General features: G+C 30.0%; 1 protein-coding gene across 1 annotated transcript in view; it reads left to right on the forward strand.

Annotated features, from left to right (window-relative positions):
- Positions 1 to 23,521, forward strand: part of LOC143922944 (integrator complex subunit 12-like) — an 86,928-nt gene that overhangs the window by 45,579 nt on the left and 17,828 nt on the right. The gene's annotated exons all lie outside the window — the stretch shown is intronic.

Below are 23,521 nucleotides of genomic sequence, written 5' to 3' on the forward strand. Positions count from 1 at the left end.
ACGATGTCAATAAATCTCACTGCTATTTTATTTAAGACACAACAAAGCAACAGGTGTTTTTCTACAAATTATATTATTTATTTATGAGAATATATGGGGAAGACGGCGGAAGCCGATAGGTCCACGGGGCCTAATCGCTTAGTATAGATAATGAGATAAAACACTAATTACTCATAACATTAATATGGTAAAAGACAAAAAAAGTAAACACTATAAAGGATATGACAAGAGATTAAAAAAATCTGTATAATGGAACATCTGGCAGCCGAAAAGTCCATCATACTAACGATAACTATCATACTAACGAGAACTCGAGTGCCAAATATTGTGTATTTGCGATTTTCATGGAAAAATTGTCTTTGTGACCACCGCAATGTGACGAATAGTCCAATTACCTTTTAGTACATAGGTAATTATTAAAGAAAGGTCATATTAATTTAAATATAAGACTTTTTATAAAATTATTTGAATGTCAAATATCATATTTATTCAAAATTTATGCATAAAATACATTTAATATATGTAATACAAGATCCTCTTAAACATTGAAAATTTTATGTATGTATTTATATTTTAACAATAGATAAAGGACAGTTTGATACATATGTATATTGCTTTAGCAAATGCTCTATCAAGTTGATGACATTCAGAATCAGTAATATTGTCAAAATATGATTATATTCGCCTATGGTTTATGCTAAGTAAACGTGCAGTAGATTCAATGCATGAAGATTCAGAAGTAGTGGACTGGTCTATAGCATCCAAGTCAATAATATCGGTATCTATGTATTAGTGTAGTGTGCATGGGATGCGTGATGTGGAAAAAGGGCGGGAGATTATATAATAACAACAGGTTGTAAGTCTGTTTGTATGGCGACTGTATTTTATATAAATTATACAGAGATCAAGCAAGGGGGAAGGGGGGAACGATTTCGAATTCCGAGATCGACATATTTGCCACTTGCATTTCGTAAAAACGACAATAACTAATATCCAACTCAAATACAAATTGGACTCTCCTGGCGGCGACTCTCGTCGGGTGTACCGCAGGGCTCTGTCCTCGGACCATTCCTGTGGAACGCTATGTATGACGGGCTACTGAGTGTAGAGCTCCCGGAGGGTGCCAGTGCCGTTGCTTTTGCGGACGATGTCGCAATCACGGTATTTGCGAAATCCCTCAGAAGCGTGGAGATCTGCGGCAATGATGCGCTCTATCGGGTGAAGACATGGCTAAATCGCGCTGGGCTGGAACTAGCAGTCCAGAAGGCGGAGGCAGTGTTCTTCACCAGACGAAGAGGTTTCGGCCCACCGAAATTGGAGCTGGAGGGTTTGTAGGTACCGTTCCGTAACTCGGCGCGATACCTCGGAATCCAGCTCGACCGGAAGCTCAGGATCACGGAGCATGTGGAGCGGGCAGACATGTGGATCCACCAGGGCAGACGTGACTGCCTGTCAGTTAGCCCACCTCACGCCGAATGTAGGGGGGCCTAAGAGTGTTAGGAGGATACTCCTGAACTCGGTGGTCCACTCTGTACTCCTATACGGCGCTCCTGTCTGGTGTGACTCCCTTAAAGTGGTGCGCACTAGGCGGAAAACGGCTGGAGTGCAGAGGCGGAGTGCTCTGAGGGTCGTCTCGGCGTACCGCACGGTATCGGAAGATGCCGCACTGGTGCTCGCTGGCACACCGCCTGTGGACCTGCTTGCGGTTGAGCGAAAGGCGACACACGGCGGGCTGAAAAAAAGCGAAGTGAGGGATGCCACCATGATACAGTGGCAGCAGCGGTGGGAGTCAGCCACTGGGGGAAGGTGGACGCAAAAGCTCGTCGGGGACCTGAAGCAATGGTGCGGAAGGAAACACGGTGACCTGAACTTCCACCTCACCCAGTTGTTGACAGGACACGGTTGCTTCGGAACCTATCTGCACAAGATAGGGAAAGAAGCAACACCAAGCTGCCACCACTGTGAAGCAGCTGACGATGACGCAGAGCACACATTGCTTCACTGTCCTGCGTGGGACGCCCCAAGGGAGGCCCTCAAAGCCGTGATCGGGGAGGAAACGCTATGGACGGGGATGGTGATGGGTTCGATGCTCCGCGACAGAGGGAGCTGGCCGGCTTGGGAGGCCTTTGCTGCCTCTGTGATCGGGGAGAAGTTACAGTTCGAAAGGGAAAGGAGACGCCAGGGGCGCTTTTCTGAGACGTAGGACTCGATAAGAGCACCGCGACCTGAGGTGGGTCTCTGCTGTCTCCTGCGTGAGCGTATTGCGCAGATTGTGGCGCTTGTGATTTTGTGCTTGTGACAGATTGTGGCGCTTGTGTAAGCTTGACAGATTTTTAAATTTCCGGGGGACAACCCGGTTTATTCCTGGGAATAAAACGGGTTTTTCCTGTTGGCACAACTCTAGTTACGACTACCTATTTTTTATTCAATTATTTTAACTACAACACTGATCAATCGCGCTGACAACACTGTATCAAGTAGCCAAATCTACCGGATTCACTGTAAGTTCGCCTAATGCAATTCACCTAATTCGAGTATAACTAAGCGAGCCGCCACATCACTCCCCCCCCCCCCCATCACGTCGGGGTCACCAGTTATGGAGGATGAACGAATGAGACGACTGGCATGTTAATGCACGTGTTTATTATATGACAGCTGAAGGAAGAGTGAGTAGTGGCTCTCCGAACCCAGCCGAGTTGGTTCTCACTCGCAGGAAGGCAACCAAACTCGACCATGTCGTATAAGCGAGCCGCCACAATATAATACAAATGATTACTAACCAAATAAAATAGAAAATGATCAGTAGATCAGTAGCTATTAAAATGTGTAGATATAATATGTATTGTGAACATAATTTCGTAATAATAAAAAGCATTTAAAAATCAAACCAAATAATATATATTCAAGAATATGTTTATGTATAATGTGTTAAAAACATAATAAATCATTGTATTTACTGTGCGCATATCTAAGTTTCCCATCCGAATTTACGCTATTACTACTCCTCGCCACCCGTTTCGCGTCGATAGCTCACACACACACACACACACTAACAGACATTTGTTTACGTTTTTACATTTGACATTTGACGTGGGTGCATTCATACCGACCGCGACATATATAATCCATTCATGAGTCAGTCAGTCAGTCAGTCACTTTTCTTCGAAGCCGCTGATATAGCTGAACGCATATCTAACATCTACTGCCCCTCCTCTATCATGTCCATCTTTTAAAAGAATACAAACATAACCCCCGTGGGTTCCACATCAGTTCCACAAGGCTTATCCATAAAGCTTTTTGCCGGGATGGATTTCATTGTATGCTGGTCTATCAAATTCAACGTGGATCGTTTCCAAGTGATTTCAATGCTATTTTCATAGTATAGTGGATGTGGTGGAGGCAGTTATCATATATAATGCAATTGTCCGACCACATTTTATGTGTTGTGGATCTTTTCTGTAGGCTAGGCTAAGATAGGCTACAAACATTACAGAATAGAGCCACGAAGAGTATCTTAGATGCACATAAATACATAGGTATATTAGTATAAGATCCGTGTTAAAGTATTTAATAAATTTGATGATACTCTGAAAATATGTATATATATGTTGGTTTTTATTTATAAGTTAGATAAGAAAATGTTACCTAGGTATTTCGATAGATATTTTATTAGAGGTATGGGGGAAGGCGAGTGCAACAGTGACGGTGTTGTTTATTCTGACGAAGAGAATGCTTCCCGCAAAACGGTGACTGACCGTGCATCGCATTGGTACTGCCAGAACCCCGGCGGTCACCACAGAGGGTTACATTTACATAAATATATTAATACATTATTATTTGTGTGATTGAATATAATTAGTTATTAAGCTTGGCTATATCTTAAATAAACAAATAAAACCTTTATTGTTTCAACACTCTACAATCACACATCCTATTCAAATCTAAACTGTCAAATATCATTCTGATTGTATAGATACTCCTTTCAAAACTTGTCTACCTAAATCTTGTTTACACAAAACTGCTATTTGGAAAATATAATATAAGCATTTGAGAATAATGGTTATAATTTTTATCATCTCTTCCTCGTCCCTGTAACAAGCTATTCACTCCACACAATAATTTTATTTCAGAAAAGCTCGCCAGCCGCTACACACATATGAATTGTCATCGTAGTATATTCTGCTTACAATCTACTATTTCTGCTTTTTAATTTACATGTTATATTTAAGAAAGAAAATAACTGTATCATAATGCAATTTTATAGAGTTATAATTACTTAAGTATGTTTCGAAATCTTAATTCACTGAAATAAATCCCAATTTATGATTGATCGTGTAAATATAATATGACTCGGAATTCCCAAACATTGGCTATTTTTTTTTTTTTTTTTGATGCTTGACCATTTTTTGTCCACCTTGATTTTTCGGTTTTAAATTGAAATAAGAGTCAGGTAATTGGGTTTAAATACAGGCCACTCAAGCAACAGAATAGCATTTATTCATATAAAAGCATTAAAATATAATTTTAATAACATTTAAAACAATCGTAACAAAAAATATATATTCATTAATGTAAAACACAAAAAAGACACATGAAATAAGTGATTTCAACATTGAATCATTGAAGAATCACCAAATAAAAAAAAATCAGATGTCTCCGTTCTTCGGTGAATTCTTTTCATGAGTTTTAAGACACAATATCGATAATGGACTTTTCGCAAGAGAATAGGTAAAAGAGAATGATTAGAACTATTAAATTATTTTAATTAAAAGAGATAAACTTTATATGGTGAGTGATTAGCTGATTAATATTTAAGTCATATATGTAATTATGAGAATAACAGAGAATTACACATCTTAAGAAAAATTGCATTATAACAATATAAATAAGTAATAAAGGTAAAACATTATAAACAAACAATATATGTAAAACATTAATTATTTAGAAAAGGTAAAAACATATATACATAATTTAAAAAATATGAAGATACATACATATATACAAGAAAACTTATGTATAAATTTTAAGTTCTGGTAGAACAATGTGAATACAAGGTTATAATCTAATCGTGATATTTTAGTCAGTTTGGAACTATAAATAAACAATATTTTTATGGAAAACAAAAGTTTAAACCAGTCTAAGTATTTTCTGCATACCTCTGAACTATTAAATATAATATAGTTTATTTCAGCTTCGTGAGATGGGATGAGTTGGAAATAATTATATTTTTAAATAATCTATATAATATCTGTCTATCCACGTTAATATGGACGGTATCTGTTAATATGCACGGTATCTAAAAGTGAATTCGTCATTTGATAATGAACTTGTTACATCTCATCTACATAAATAAATCGTCGGTAATATTATTTGTTTATCTTTGTTACATTGTAAAACATTTTCTATATTTCATCTATATATTATAATATATATTCAATTGTAAATAGGTTTTTGAGCTCTTTCTCCTTTTTGTTGATGAAACTGGATGATGATATACACATAGTGCTGGATCTGCTTGGATCTCGAGTTGTACTCGTACGTGCTGCTAGTTCTGCGTCACGGACTTGCGATGTCACCGTCACAGGTTGCACCGTTTCCTTTGAAGATTCTATGGTAGATCTGCTCTCTCTGCATACTGTGAATTGGCTCTGCACACTTTCTGCTTTTTTGTCAGTTGTCCTGTTAGACGTCAGAAGTCTCCGCTTAGAAGATTCTGGCAGTTGGATTTTTCGCTAGATTCGAAAGGATGAAAATCCACCTTGTCCACTTCGAAGTTGTCTATACAACGGTTGTTCCTTCGTTTTAGTAGTGATGTCCAGTTGTTCAGCTATATCCGCACCAATTTTTATGTTACGGGGACAAGTAGGAGATGGTGTAGAATATTATAGTCACAGATTTTGTCAAATGATTATATTCTTTAATTAGCAGTAAATATAAACGAGATTAATGTACAAGTTGTATTACAAGTTACTAGTCTCGAAGTGCTAGTTAGGCAGTTTAATCACAAGTTTTTCGCTCGTAATCAGAGAAATTATAATATTTCTCTGGTTGTAAATGCGTATCGTCGTAATTCAAAACATTGTTGTAATACAAAACATCAACGATGATCTAATTATAGCTCAATCTCGCTCTTTAGCTTAATTTTGATATTTAATTTAATTTTTTTAATTTAAATTTTAATTCGATATTTTGTACGCTACTGGTTTTAAAAGTTGGCCCAAAATCGTCGTTGGTTTGGTCCGTACGCAGCATAATATCACGAGCCGCCACTGATATGGTCTAAGTACCTCCTTATAAAGGACAGGTCGATCAGGACATCTTCGACGTCCGGTTACTTTCCCATTGTTTAGTCACGTACGCGGATGTGCAGTCCCACGCTTTGGCGTTGTCAGTTCTAAGAACTCCACGGGAATGCGATCGAGTGCCACTAAGTGCATTCGGGGGTCTCTCATTGTTTAGCCCACTTGCACTTAAGCCTGGAGATAATCCTCGAAACCAATTATAGCGGCGGCTCCTTTTAGCATACGCTACAATATTATAATAATAGAATTGCCCTTTCGAATACATTTTTTGTTTCAAAACACGCGTACCGTTTCCATAACTACGCAATATTGTACGCGTATGCTATTGCCGTATGTATTGTAGGCGTATGCTATTGCCGAATGCTAGTTGTCGCTTAGACGCCTTCATGAAAACTGTCAAATTAATGGAATAATTAAACTGTCAAATTAAACTCAAATTAATTGCTACTTAAATGATCAATTTATTTATAAAAATGTATCCCGTGTTGTTTATTGTGTGTTTTCATGAATGCATCGTGCAATTTTCAACGATGCACTTGCCCATTGGCGTCGTCCACACACACGGTATCTACACCCGATATTTACGAAATTTTCCACAACCAGTTCCTAAATAGCAACCACAGTTTGCAATGTGGGAACTGGATATGGAAAATTTCGTAAATATCGGGTGTAGATACCGTGTGTGTGGACGACGCCATTGCCCTTGTCCAGATAAGTGACGATTGTTCACATACAACAATACAACACCCGGAACGAACGCGAGCGCTCGACGTCTTAATTGATGGCGAGACTGAAGCTTAATTGAAGCTCCTGGAGAGACTGACTTTTAAGAGACTTCAGCCGTTCCTCGAAGATGACGCTACGAGACTCTCCCCGCTTCAATACGGATTCAGGCGGGGCCGATCAACGATGGAAGCTGTCGACCATGTCATCGGAACAGTACGATCGGCATGTGAAGGATCTGTGAAGCGGAGCAAGCATGGCGCGTTGGTGACGCTGGATATCAGAAATGCCTTCAACTCGGCTCGATGGGATAATATCCTAAGAGCCGTGGGGGAGGACCGTCGGGTGCCCCGCTACCTGACGAGACTGCTGGAGAGATACTGTGAAAACCGATCTGTCCTGGCGGCGACTCTCGTCGGGCGTCCCGCAGGGCTCTGTCCTCGGACCAGTCCTGTGGAACGCTATGTATGACGGGCTACTGAGTGTGGAGCTCCCGGAGGGTGCCAGCGCCGTTGTTTTTGCGGACGATGTCGCAATCATGGTAGTTACGAAATCCCACAGATGCGTGGAACACACAATAAATAACAATAAGCACAATACATCAATTTGAAATTCAAATATTTGACTTTATTAAGGACATATTGTTAAAATAAATATAACATCAATTTTGAGATTAGAATATTTGATATTATTCAGGATACAACATTACAATAAATAATAGTAAGCACAATACATCAATTTGAGATTCAAATACTTTATTTTATCGAGGGCATATTGTAAAAATACATATTACATAAATTTTGAGATTAAAATATTCGATATTATTCAGGATACAACATTCCTTGAGAATTACATTACAACATTTATTGAGATTCAAATATTTTAATTTATCGAGGACATTTTGTAACAATACATATTACATCAATTTTGAGATTAAAGTATTTGATATTATTCAGGATACAACATTTTTTTTTTTTTTTTTTTTTTCGCTGCGCTGGAGGTGGGGAATCTTCGAAAGACAGCCTACAGTCCGAACTGCAGGGCAGTGCCGGATTTTTACCGGCTAAACCCCACCCCCGACCTCCACTCTCTGGGACTTGTGTGTATTACTTCAAAGAGTGGTGGTCCATTCATTCATCTTCATTCATTCTTTGTTTCTAGTCTTCTTTCTTTCCTTTCTTCCGTTCATCTCGCGTGCATTCTTCTCTCTCGTTCATGCGCCTCCTTCTTGCGCATCACCGTTGACGCGATCGTGTCGATGATCACCCAAGCTTCCATCTTCTCTATTAGCTTCTTACCCAGGTTTTCGGGTGAGGTCACTCCGATTACAACATTACAATAAATAATAGTGAGCACAATACATCAATTTGAGATTCAAATATTTTAATTTATCGAGGACATATTGTTTCAATACATATTACTTCAATTTTGAGATTAAAATATTTGATATCATTCAGGATACAACATAAACATAAATAATAGTGAGCACAATACATCAATTTGAGATCCATATATTTTAATTTATCGAGGACATATTGTTTCAATACATAAAACATCAATTTTGAGATTAAAATATTTGATATTCTTCAGGAAACAACATTACAATAAATAATAGTAAGCACAATACATCAGTTTGATATTCAAATATTTAATTTATCGAGGACATATTGTTACAATACATCTTACATCCATTTTGAGATTAAAATATTTGATATTCTTCATGATAAAACATTACAATAAATCATAGTAGGAACAATATATCAATTTGAGATTCAAATATTTCAATTTATCGAGGACATATTGTTTCAATACATATTACATCAATTTTGGGCATAAAATACTTGATATTATTCAGGATACAACATTACAATAAATCATAGTAGGAACAATACGTCAATTTGAGATTCAAATATTTTAATTTATCGAGGACATATTGTTACAATACATATTACATCAATTTTGAGATAAAAATATTTGATAATCTTCAGGATACAACATTACAATAAATAATAGTGAGCACAATACATCAATTTGAGATCCAAATATTTTAATTTATCGAGGACATATTGTTTCAATACATATAACATCAATTTTGAGATTAAAATATTTGATATTCTTCATGATAAAACATTACAATAAATCATAGTAGGAACAATATATCAATTTGAGATTCAAATATTTCAATTTATCGAGGACATATTGTTTCAATACATATTACATCAATTTTGGGCATAAAATACTTGATATTATTCAGGATACAACATTACAATAAATCATAGTAGGAACAATACGTCAATTTGAGATTCAAATATTTTAATTTATCGAGGACATATTGTTACAATACATATTACATCAATTTTGAGATAAAAATATTTGATAATCTTCAGGATACAACATTACAATAAATAATAGTGAGCACAATACATCAATTTGAGATCCAAATATTTTAATTTATCGAGGACATATTGTTTCAATACATATAACATCAATTTTGAGATTAAAATATTTGATATCATTCAGGATACAACATAACAATAAATAATAGTGAGCACAATACATCAGTTTGAGATTCAAAAATTTTAATTTATCGAGGACATATTGTTACAATACATATAACATCAATTTTGATATTCTTCAGGATACAACATTACAATAAATAATAGTGAGCACAATACATCAATTTGAGATCCAAATATTTGAATTTATCGAGGACATATTGTTACAATACATATTACATCAATTTTGAGATTAAAATATTTGATATTCTTCAGGATACAACATTACACTAAATAATAGTGAGCACAATACATCAATTTGAGATCCAAATATTTTTGTTTATCGAGAACATATTGTTTCAATACATATTACATCAATTCTGAGATTAAAATATTTGATATTATTAAATATTTAATATTTGATATTATTAAAATATTTGATATTACAACATTACAATAAATATTGGTGAGCACAATACATCAATTTGAGATTCAAATATTTAAATTTATCGAGGACATATTGTTACAATACATATAACATCAATTTTGAGATTAAAATATTTGATATTATTCAGGATACAACATTACAATAAATAATAGTAAGCACAATACATCAGTTTGATATTCAAATATTTTAATTTATCGAGGACATATTGTTACAATACATCTTACATCCATTTTGAGATTAAAATATTTGATATTCTTCATGATAAAACATTACAATAAATCATAGTAGGAACAATATATCAATTTGAGATTCAAATATTTCAATTTATCGAGGACATATTGTTTCAATACATATTACATCAATTTTGGGCATAAAATACTTGATATTATTCAGGATACAACATTACAATAAATCATAGTAGGAACAATACGTCAATTTGAGATTCAAATATTTTAATTTATCGAGGACATATTGTTACAATACATATAACATCAATTTTGATATTCTTCAGGATACAACATTACAATAAATAATAGTGAGCACAATACATCAATTTGAGATCCAAATATTTTAATTTATCGAGGACATATTGTTTTAATACATATAACATCAGTTTTGAGATAAAAATATTTGAATTTATCGAGGACATATTGTTACAATACATATTACATCAATTTTGAGATTAAAATATTTGATATTCTTCAGGATACAACATTACACTAAATAATAGTGAGCACAATACATCAATTTGAGATCCAAATATTTTAGTTTATCGAGAACATATTGTTTCAATACATATTACATCAATTCTGAGATTAAAATATTTGATATTATTAAATATTTAATATTTGATATTATTAAAATATTTGATATTACAACATTACAATAAATATTGGTGAGCACAATACATCAATTTGAGATTCAAATATTTAAATTTATCGAGGACATATTGTTACAATACATATAACATCAATTTTGAGATTAAAATATTTGATATTATTCAGGATACAACATTACAATAAATAATTGTAAGCACAATACATCAGTATGAGATTCAAATATTTGAATTTATCGAGGACATGTTACAATACATATTACATCCATTTTGAGATAAAAATATTTGATATTATTAAATATTTTATATTTGATATTATTAAAATATTTGATATTACAACATTACAATAAATAATGGTGAGCACAATACATCAATTTGAGATTAAAATATTTTAATTTATCGAAGACATATTGTTACAATACATATTACATCAATTTTGAGATTAAAATATTTGATATTCTTCAGGATACAACATATCAATAAATAATAGAGAGCACAATACATCAATTTGAGATCCAAATATTTTAATTTATCGAGGACATATTGTTTTAATACATATAACATCAGTTTTGAGATTAAAATATTTGATATTCTACAGGATACAACATTACAATAAATAAAAGTGAGCACAATACATCAATTTGAGATCCAAATATTTTAATTTATCGAGGACATATTGTTACAATACATATTACATCAATTTTGAGATTAAAATATTTGATATTCTTCAGGATACAAGATTACACTAAATAATAGTGAGCACAATACATCAATTTGAGATCCAAATATTTTAGTTTATCGAGAAAATATTGTTTCAATACATATTACATCAATTCTGAGATTAAAATATTTGATATTATTAAATATTTAATATTTGATATTATTAAAATATTTGATATTACAACATTACAATAAATATTGGTGAGCACAATACATCAATTTGAGATTCAAATATTTAAATTTATCGAGGACATATTGTTACAATACATAGAACATCAATTTTGAGATTAAAATATTTGATATTATTCAGGATACAACATTACAATAAATAATTGTAAGCACAATACATCAGATTGAGATTCAAATATTTGAATTTATCGAGGACATAATGTTACAATACATATAACATCCATTTTGAGATAAAAATATTTGATATTATTAAATATTTAATATTTGATATTATTAAAATATTTGATATTACAACATTACAATAAATAATGGTGAGCACAATACATCAATTTGAGATTAAAATATTTTAATTTATCGAAGACATATTGTTACAATACATATTACATCAATTTTGAGATTAAAATATTTGATATTCTTCAGGATACAACATTACAATAAATAATAGTGAGCACAATACATCAATTTGAGATCCAAATATTTTAATTTATCGAGGACATATTGTTTTAATACATATAACATCAGTTTTGAGATTAAAATATTTGATATTCTACAGGATACAACATTACAATAAAAAAAAGTGAGCACAATACATCAATTTGAGATCCAAATATTTTAATTTATCGAGGACATATTGTTTCAATACATATTACTTCAATTTTGAGATTAAAATATTTGATATCATTCAGGATACAACATAAACATAAATAATAGTGAGCACAATACATCAATTTGAGATCCATATATTTTAATTTATCGAGGACATATTGTTTCAATACATAAAACATCAATTTTGAGATTAAAATATTTGATATTCTTCAGGAAACAACATTACAATAAATAATAGTAAGCACAATACATCAGTTTGATATTCAAATATTTAATTTATCGAGGACATATTGTTACAATACATCTTACATCCATTTTGAGATTAAAATATTTGATATTCTTCATGATAAAACATTACAATAAATCATAGTAGGAACAATATATCAATTTGAGATTCAAATATTTCAATTTATCGAGGACATATTGTTTCAATACATATTACATCAATTTTGGGCATAAAATACTTGATATTATTCAGGATACAACATTACAATAAATCATAGTAGGAACAATACGTCAATTTGAGATTCAAATATTTTAATTTATCGAGGACATATTGTTACAATACATATTACATCAATTTTGAGATAAAAATATTTGATAATCTTCAGGATACAACATTACAATAAATAATAGTGAGCACAATACATCAATTTGAGATCCAAATATTTTAATTTATCGAGGACATATTGTTTCAATACATATAACATCAATTTTGAGATTAAAATATTTGATATTCTTCATGATAAAACATTACAATAAATCATAGTAGGAACAATATATCAATTTGAGATTCAAATATTTCAATTTATCGAGGACATATTGTTTCAATACATATTACATCAATTTTGGGCATAAAATACTTGATATTATTCAGGATACAACATTACAATAAATCATAGTAGGAACAATACGTCAATTTGAGATTCAAATATTTTAATTTATCGAGGACATATTGTTACAATACATATTACATCAATTTTGAGATAAAAATATTTGATAATCTTCAGGATACAACATTACAATAAATAATAGTGAGCACAATACATCAATTTGAGATCCAAATATTTTAATTTATCGAGGACATATTGTTTCAATACATATAACATCAATTTTGAGATTAAAATATTTGATATTCTTCATGATAAAACATTACAATAAATCATAGTAGGAACAATATATCAATTTGAGATTCAAATATTTCAATTTATCGAGGACATATTGTTTCAATACATATTACATCAATTTTGGGCATAAAATACTTGATATTATTCAGGATACAACATTACAATAAATCATAGTAGGAACAATACGTCAATTTGAGATTCAAATATTTTAATTTATCGAGGACATATTGTTACAATACATATTACATCAATTTTGAGATAAAAATATTTGATAATCTTCAGGATACAACATTACAATAAATAATAATGAGCACAATACATCAATTTGAGATCCAAATATTTTAATTTATCGAGGACATATTGTTTCAATACATATAACATCAATTTTGAGATTAAAATATTTGATATCATTCAGGATACAACATAACAATAAATAATAGTGAGCACAATACATCAGTTTGAGATTCAAAAATTTTAATTTATCGAGGACATATTGTTACAATACATATAACATCAATTTTGATATTCTTCAGGATACAACATTACAATAAATAATAGTGAGCACAATACATCAATTTGAGATCCAAATATTTGAATTTATCGAGGACATATTGTTACAATACATATTACATCAATTTTGAGATTAAAATATTTGATATTCTTCAGGATACAACATTACACTAAATAATAGTGAGCACAATACATCAATTTGAGATCCAAATATTTTAGTTTATCGAGAACATATTGTTTCAATACATATTACATCAATTCTGAGATTAAAATATTTGATATTATTAAATATTTAATATTTGATATTATTAAAATATTTGATATTACAACATTACAATAAATATTGGTGAGCACAATACATCAATTTGAGATTCAAATATTTAAATTTATCGAGGACATATTGTTACAATACATATAACATCAATTTTGAGATTAAAATATTTGATATTATTCAGGATACAACATTACAATAAATAATAGTAAGCACAATACATCAGTTTGATATTCAAATATTTTAATTTATCGAGGACATATTGTTACAATACATCTTACATCCATTTTGAGATTAAAATATTTGATATTCTTCATGATAAAACATTACAATAAATCATAGTAGGAACAATATATCAATTTGAGATTCAAATATTTCAATTTATCGAGGACATATTGTTTCAATACATATTACATCAATTTTGGGCATAAAATACTTGATATTATTCAGGATACAACATTACAATAAATCATAGTAGGAACAATACGTCAATTTGAGATTCAAATATTTTAATTTATCGAGGACATATTGTTACAATACATATAACATCAATTTTGATATTCTTCAGGATACAACATTACAATAAATAATAGTGAGCACAATACATCAATTTGAGATCCAAATATTTTAATTTATCGAGGACATATTGTTTTAATACATATAACATCAGTTTTGAGATTAAAATATTTGAATTTATCGAGGACATATTGTTACAATACATATTACATCAATTTTGAGATTAAAATATTTGATATTCTTCAGGATACAACATTACACTAAATAATAGTGAGCACAATACATCAATTTGAGATCCAAATATTTTAGTTTATCGAGAACATATTGTTTCAATACATATTACATCAATTCTGAGATTAAAATATTTGATATTATTAAATATTTAATATTTGATATTATTAAAATATTTGATATTACAACATTACAATAAATATTGGTGAGCACAATACATCAATTTGAGATTCAAATATTTAAATTTATCGAGGACATATTGTTACAATACATATAACATCAATTTTGAGATTAAAATATTTGATATTATTCAGGATACAACATTACAATAAATAATTGTAAGCACAATACATCAGTATGAGATTCAAATATTTGAATTTATCGAGGACATGTTACAATACATATTACATCCATTTTGAGATAAAAATATTTGATATTATTAAATATTTTATATTTGATATTATTAAAATATTTGATATTACAACATTACAATAAATAATGGTGAGCACAATACATCAATTTGAGATTAAAATATTTTAATTTATCGAAGACATATTGTTACAATACATATTACATCAATTTTGAGATTAAAATATTTGATATTCTTCAGGATACAACATTACAATAAATAATAGAGAGCACAATACATCAATTTGAGATCCAAATATTTTAATTTATCGAGGACATATTGTTTTAATACATATAACATCAGTTTTGAGATTAAAATATTTGATATTCTACAGGATACAACATTACAATAAATAAAAGTGAGCACAATACATCAATTTGAGATCCAAATATTTTAATTTATCGAGGACATATTGTTACAATACATATTACATCAATTTTGAGATTAAAATATTTGATATTCTTCAGGATACAAGATTACACTAAATAATAGTGAGCACAATACATCAATTTGAGATCCAAATATTTTAGTTTATCGAGAAAATATTGTTTCAATACATATTACATCAATTCTGAGATTAAAATATTTGATATTATTAAATATTTAATATTTGATATTATTAAAATATTTGATATTACAACATTACAATAAATATTGGTGAGCACAATACATCAATTTGAGATTCAAATATTTAAATTTATCGAGGACATATTGTTACAATACATAGAACATCAATTTTGAGATTAAAATATTTGATATTATTCAGGATACAACATTACAATAAATAATTGTAAGCACAATACATCAGATTGAGATTCAAATATTTGAATTTATCGAGGACATAATGTTACAATACATATAACATCCATTTTGAGATAAAAATATTTGATATTATTAAATATTTAATATTTGATATTATTAAAATATTTGATATTACAACATTACAATAAATAATGGTGAGCACAATACATCAATTTGAGATTAAAATATTTTAATTTATCGAAGACATATTGTTACAATACATATTACATCAATTTTGAGATTAAAATATTTGATATTCTTCAGGATACAACATTACAATAAATAATAGTGAGCACAATACATCAATTTGAGATCCAAATATTTTAATTTATCGAGGACATATTGTTTTAATACATATAACATCAGTTTTGAGATTAAAATATTTGATATTCTACAGGATACAACATTACAATAAAAAAAAGTGAGCACAATACATCAATTTGAGATCCAAATATTTTAATTTATCGAGGACATATTGTTTCAATACATATTACATCAATTTTGAGATTAAAATATTTGATATCATTCAGGATACAACATAACAATAAATAATAGTGAGCACAATACATCAATTTGAGATTCAAATATTTTAATTTATCGAGGACATATTGTTTTAATACATATAACATCAGTTTTGAGATTAAAATATTTGATATTCTACAGGATACAACATTACAATAAATAAAAGTGAGCACAATACATCAATTTGAGATCCAAATATTTTAATTTATCGAGGACATATTGTTACAATACATATTACATCAATTTTGAGATTAAAATATTTGATATTCTTCAGGATACAACATTACAATAAATAATAGTGAGCACAATACATCAATTTGAGATCTAAATATTTTAATTTATCGAGGACATATTGTTTTAATACATATAACATCAGTTTTGAGATTAAAATATTTGATATTCTACAGGATACAACATTACAATAAATAAAAGTGAGCACAATACATCAATTTGAGATCCAAATATTTTAATTTATCGAGGACATATTGTTACAATACATATTACATCAATTTTGAGATTAAAATATTTGATATTATTCAGGATACAACATTACAATAAATAATTGTAAGCACAATACATCAGTATGAGATTCAAATATTTGAATTTATCGAGGACATGTTACAATACATATTACATCCATTTTGAGATAAAAATATTTGATATTATTAAATATTTTATATTTGATATTATTAAAATATTTGATATTACAACATTACAATAAATAATGGTGAGCACAATACATCAATTTGAGATTAAAATATTTTAATTTATCGAAGACATATTGTTACAATACATATTACATCAATTTTGAGATTAAAATATTTGATATTCTTCAGGATACAACATTACAATAAATAATAGAGAGCACAATACATCAATTTGAGATCCAAATATTTTAATTTATCGAGGACATATTGTTTTAATACATATAACATCAGTTTTGAGATTAAAATATTTGATATTCTACAGGATACAACATTACAATAAATAAAAGTGAGCACAATACATCAATTTGAGATCCAAATATTTTAATTTATCGAGGACATATTGTTACAATACATATTACATCAATTTTGAGATTAAAATATTTGATATTCTTCAGGATACAAGATTACACTAAATAATAGTGAGCACAATACATCAATTTGAGATCCAAATATTTTAGTTTATCGAGAAAATATTGTTTCAATACATATTACATCAATTCTGAGATTAAAATATTTGATATTATTAAATATTTAATATTTGATATTATTAAAATATTTGATATTACAACATTACAATAAATATTGGTGAGCACAATACATCAATTTGAGATTCAAATATTTAAATTTATCGAGGACATATTGTTACAATACATAGAACATCAATTTTGAGATTAAAATATTTGATATTATTCAGGATACAACATTACAATAAATAATTGTAAGCACAATACATCAGATTGAGATTCAAATATTTGAATTTATCGAGGACATAATGTTACAATACATATAACATCCATTTTGAGATAAAAATATTTGATATTATTAAATATTTAATATTTGATATTATTAAAATATTTGATATTACAACATTACAATAAATAATGGTGAGCACAATACATCAATTTGAGATTAAAATATTTTAATTTATCGAAGACATATTGTTACAATACATATTACATCAATTTTGAGATTAAAATATTTGATATTCTTCAGGATACAACATTACAATAAATAATAGTGAGCACAATACATCAATTTGAGATCCAAATATTTTAATTTATCGAGGACATATTGTTTTAATACATATAACATCAGTTTTGAGATTAAAATATTTGATATTCTACAGGATACAACATTACAATAAATAAAAGTGAGCACAATACATCAATTTGAGATCCAAATATTTTAATTTATCGAGGACATATTGTTTAATACATATTACATCAGTTTTGAGATTAAAATATTTGATATCATTCAGGATACAACATAACAATAAATAATAGTGAGCACAATACATCAATTTGAGATTCAAATATTTTAATTTATCGAGGACATATTGTTACAATACATATTACATCAATTTTGAGATTAAAATATTTGATATTCTTCAGGATACAACATTACAATAAATAAAAGTGAGTACAATACATCAATTTGAGATCTAAATATTTTAATTTATCGAGGACATATTGTTTTAATACATATAACATCAGTTTTGAGATTAAAATATTTGATATTCTACAGGATACAACATTAAAATAAATAATAGTGAGCACAATACATCAATTTGAGATCCAAATATTTTAATTTATCGAGGACATATTGTTTCAATACATATTACATCAATTTTGAGATTAAAATATTTGATATTCTACAGGATACAACATTACAATAAATAATAGTGAGCACAATACATCAGTTTGAGATTCAAATATTTAAATTTATTGAGGACATATTGCTTCAATACATATTACATCAATTTTGAGATTAAAATATTTGATATCATTCAGGATACAACATTACACTAAATAATAGTGAGCACAATACATAAATTTGAGATCCAAATATTTTAGTTTATCGAGAAAATATTGTTTCAATACATATTACATCAATTCTGAGATTAAAATATTTGATATTATTAAATATTTAATATTTGATATTACAACATTACAATAAATATTGGTGAGCACAATACATCAATTTGAGATTCAAATATTTAAATTTATCGAGGACATATTGTTACAATACATATAACATCAATTTTGAGATTAAAATATTTGATATTATTCAGGATACAACATTACAATAAATAATAGTGAGCACAATACATCAATTTGAGATCTAAATATTTTAATTTATCGAGGACATATTGTTTTAATACATATAACATCAGTTTTGAGATTAAAATATTTGATATTCTACAGGATACAACATTAAAATAAATAATAGTGAGCACAATACATCAATTTGAGATCCAAATATTTTAATTTATCGAGGACATATTGTTTCAATACATATTACATCAATTTTGAGATTAAAATATTTGATATTCTTCAGGATACAACATTACACTAAATAATAGTGAGCACAATACATCAATTTGAAATCCAAATATTTTAGTTTATCGAGAACATATTGTTTCAATACATATTACATAAATTCTGAGATTAAAATATTTGATATTATTAAATATTTAATATTTGATATTATTAAAATATTTGATATTACAACATTACAATAAATATTGGTGAGCACAATACATCAATTTGAGATTCAAATATTTAAATTTATCGAGGACATATTGTTACAATACATATAACATCAATTTTGAGATTAAAATATTTGATTTTATTCAGGATACAACATTACAATAAATTATTATAAGCACAATACATCAGTTTGAGATTCAAATATTTGAATTTATCGAGGACATAATGTTACAATACATATTACATCCATTTTGAGATAAAAATATTTGATATTATTAAATATTTAATATTTGATATTATTAAAATATTTGATATTACATCATTACAATAAATAATGGTGAGCACAATACATCAATTTGAGATTCAAATATTTTAATTTATCGAGGACATATTGTTACAATACATATTACATCAATTTTGAGATTAAAATATTTGATATTATTCAGGATACAACATTACAATAAATAATTGTAACCACAATACATCAGTTTGAGATTCAAATATTTGAATTTATCGAGGACATATTGTTTCAATACATATGACATATATTTTGGGATTAAAATATTTGATATTATTCAGGATAAAACATTACAATAAATAATAGTGAGCACAATACATCAATTTGAGATTCAAATATTTTAATTTATCGAGGACATATTGTTACAATACATATTACACCAATTTTGAGATTAAAATATTTGATATTAATCAGGATACAACATTACAATAAATAATAGTGAGCACAATACATCAGTTTGAGATTCAAAAATTTTAATTTATCGAGGACATATTGTTACAATACATATTACATCAACTTTGAGATTAAAATATTTGATATTCTTTAGGATACAACATTACAATAAATAACAGTGAGCACAATATATTTATTTATTTATTTATTTATTTATTTTTTTATTTTACATATATACCAGGAAGGCCTTACAGGTAAATCCCAATGCGCCTTCCTGGCCAATTACAAATACAAATGCAGCATTTTTTTTTTTTTATTATAAGTCGTTGAATTGCGAGACACTGAAAAAACTCGCAAATTAACGAGACATCTATGAATTGTACATAAATTTTTATTGTACATCCATCAAATTTCAAATAGTGGTGACATAGTAGGTAGGAAGGATTTTTAGCCAATTTTTTTTTTCCGGGAACCGTTTCAACAATGAAATCAGAGAAAATTGGCAAACTCTGATAGGAAACGATCAACCTGGAGTCACAAATCCAGGTCTAACCAACAGCATACTCTGAAAAATTCATTTTCATTCAGGGATAGAACCCGGCACCTTCTTGACGGTAAGCAGAAGCTTAACGTCCGAGCTATGCTGCTGGCTATCAATTTGAGATCCAAATATTTTAATTTATCGAGGACATATTGTTACAATACATTTTACATCAATTTTGAGATTAAAATTGTAGGAATCTCGCCACCGCAAATCGAAACTATCGAAATCTATTGCGACGGAGAATACATATCTCACGCTTAACCATTGACGTCATCTCAAGTCGAAGAACACCTGCATCCATTTAACTCAATCGAGTGGAACGACGCCAAACATTCGAGCATATTCCACCCCAACTAACCAATCAGAACGACACGAAGAACACCTGCATCCATTAATTATAATCGATTGGAACGAGGCTAAACATTCGAGCATATTCCACCCCAAAAAACCAAGCAGAACGACACGAAGAACACCAGCATCCAATAATTTAAATCGAGTGGAACGACGCCAAACATTCGAGCATATTCCACCCTAACAAACCAAGCAGAACGACACGGAATCGAAGAACACCTGCATCCATTAAACTAAATCGAGTGGAACGACGCCAAACATTCGAGCATATTCCACCCCAACAAACCAAGTAGAACGACTCGAAGAACACTTGTATCCATTAAACTAAATCGAGTGAAACGACGCCAAACATTCGAGAAACGTCCACCCTAAACAACAAACCACATTCCTCGCATAACTTCCACACGTAAACACCACGTGCACTTCTCGGAATCAATCGCCAAACACAGGTCACGTGGATCCCCAAAAACAATATAAAAGGAGGTCCACCCCAAACAACTTCAGTCGACCCACAGCAACAAGAGTCGACACACAGCAGCAGACCAGTCAACAGGCAGCATCCACCACGACAGCAGTCGACATCCAGCATCTGAGCAGCTACCACATTGCAGATCCAGCGGCCCGCACATTGCAGATCCAGCGGCCCGCACGACACCAAGTCAACAGCCAATAGCCGCTTCGAGAAAACTTCCTCAAATATTCTAATACACTTGTACAATATTTAGGCAAACAATAAAACAACTTAAAACAAGCACAACAGTGTTTCGTTAGGCTGGGGTACGGTCAACACTACCTACCCCGCCTACAAAATATTTGATATTATTCAGGATACGACATTACAATAAATTATAGTAAGCACAATTCATCAATTTGAGATTCAAATATTTTAATTTATCGAGGACATATTGTTACAATACATATTACATCAATTTTGAGATTAAATTATTTGATATTATTCAGGATTCAACATTAATCAATTGATTGATAAATCTCAAGCGGATGTGAGTTATGAAAACGGGGAATTCTCTTTCGGAAGAAATGAAAAAAAAAACAGAAAAACTGAAAAAAATGAAAAAACTGAAAAAAGGAAAAAAAATGAAAAAACTGAAAAAATGAAAAAATGAAAAAAATGAAAAAAATGAAAAAACTGAAAAAATGAAAAAAAATAAAGGAAAAAACTGTAAAAATGAAAAAAAAAAAAAACTGAAAAAATTAAAAAAATGAAAAAACTGAAAAACTGAAAAACTGAAAAACTGAAACACACACACACACACACACACACACACACACACACACACACACACACACACACACACACACACACACACACACACACACACACACACACACACACACACACACACACACACACACACACACACACACACACACACACACACACACACACACACACACACACACACACACACACACACACACACACACACACACACACACACACACACACACACACACACACACACACACACACACACACACACACACACACACACACACACACACACACACACACACACACACACACACACACACACACACACACACACACACACACACACACACACACACACACACACACACACACACACACACACACACACACACACACACACACACACACACACACACACACACACACACACACACACACACACACACACACACACACACACACACACACACACACACACACACACACACACACACACACACACACACACACACACACACACACACACACACACACACACACACACACACACACACACACACACACACACACACACACACACACACACACACACACACACACACACAGAGATTACAGTCCTTATATATATGATGATTATCGATTTGAACCTGTTTCTCTTTGCATATACGAAAAAGAAAAAAAAATCGAGGATATTACTAACTTAATCGTACAATTTAGCGAACGTCTACAATTTGACGTAGATAACGAAGACATCGAAACCGCTGAAAAAATTTGTATTGAAATAAATGGCTGCTGCTTTT

The sequence above is a fragment of the Arctopsyche grandis genome, chromosome 2 (genome assembly GCF_051622035.1).
Source record: "Arctopsyche grandis isolate Sample6627 chromosome 2, ASM5162203v2, whole genome shotgun sequence".
In the NCBI taxonomy this organism is placed as follows: Eukaryota; Metazoa; Arthropoda; class Insecta; order Trichoptera; family Hydropsychidae; genus Arctopsyche; species Arctopsyche grandis.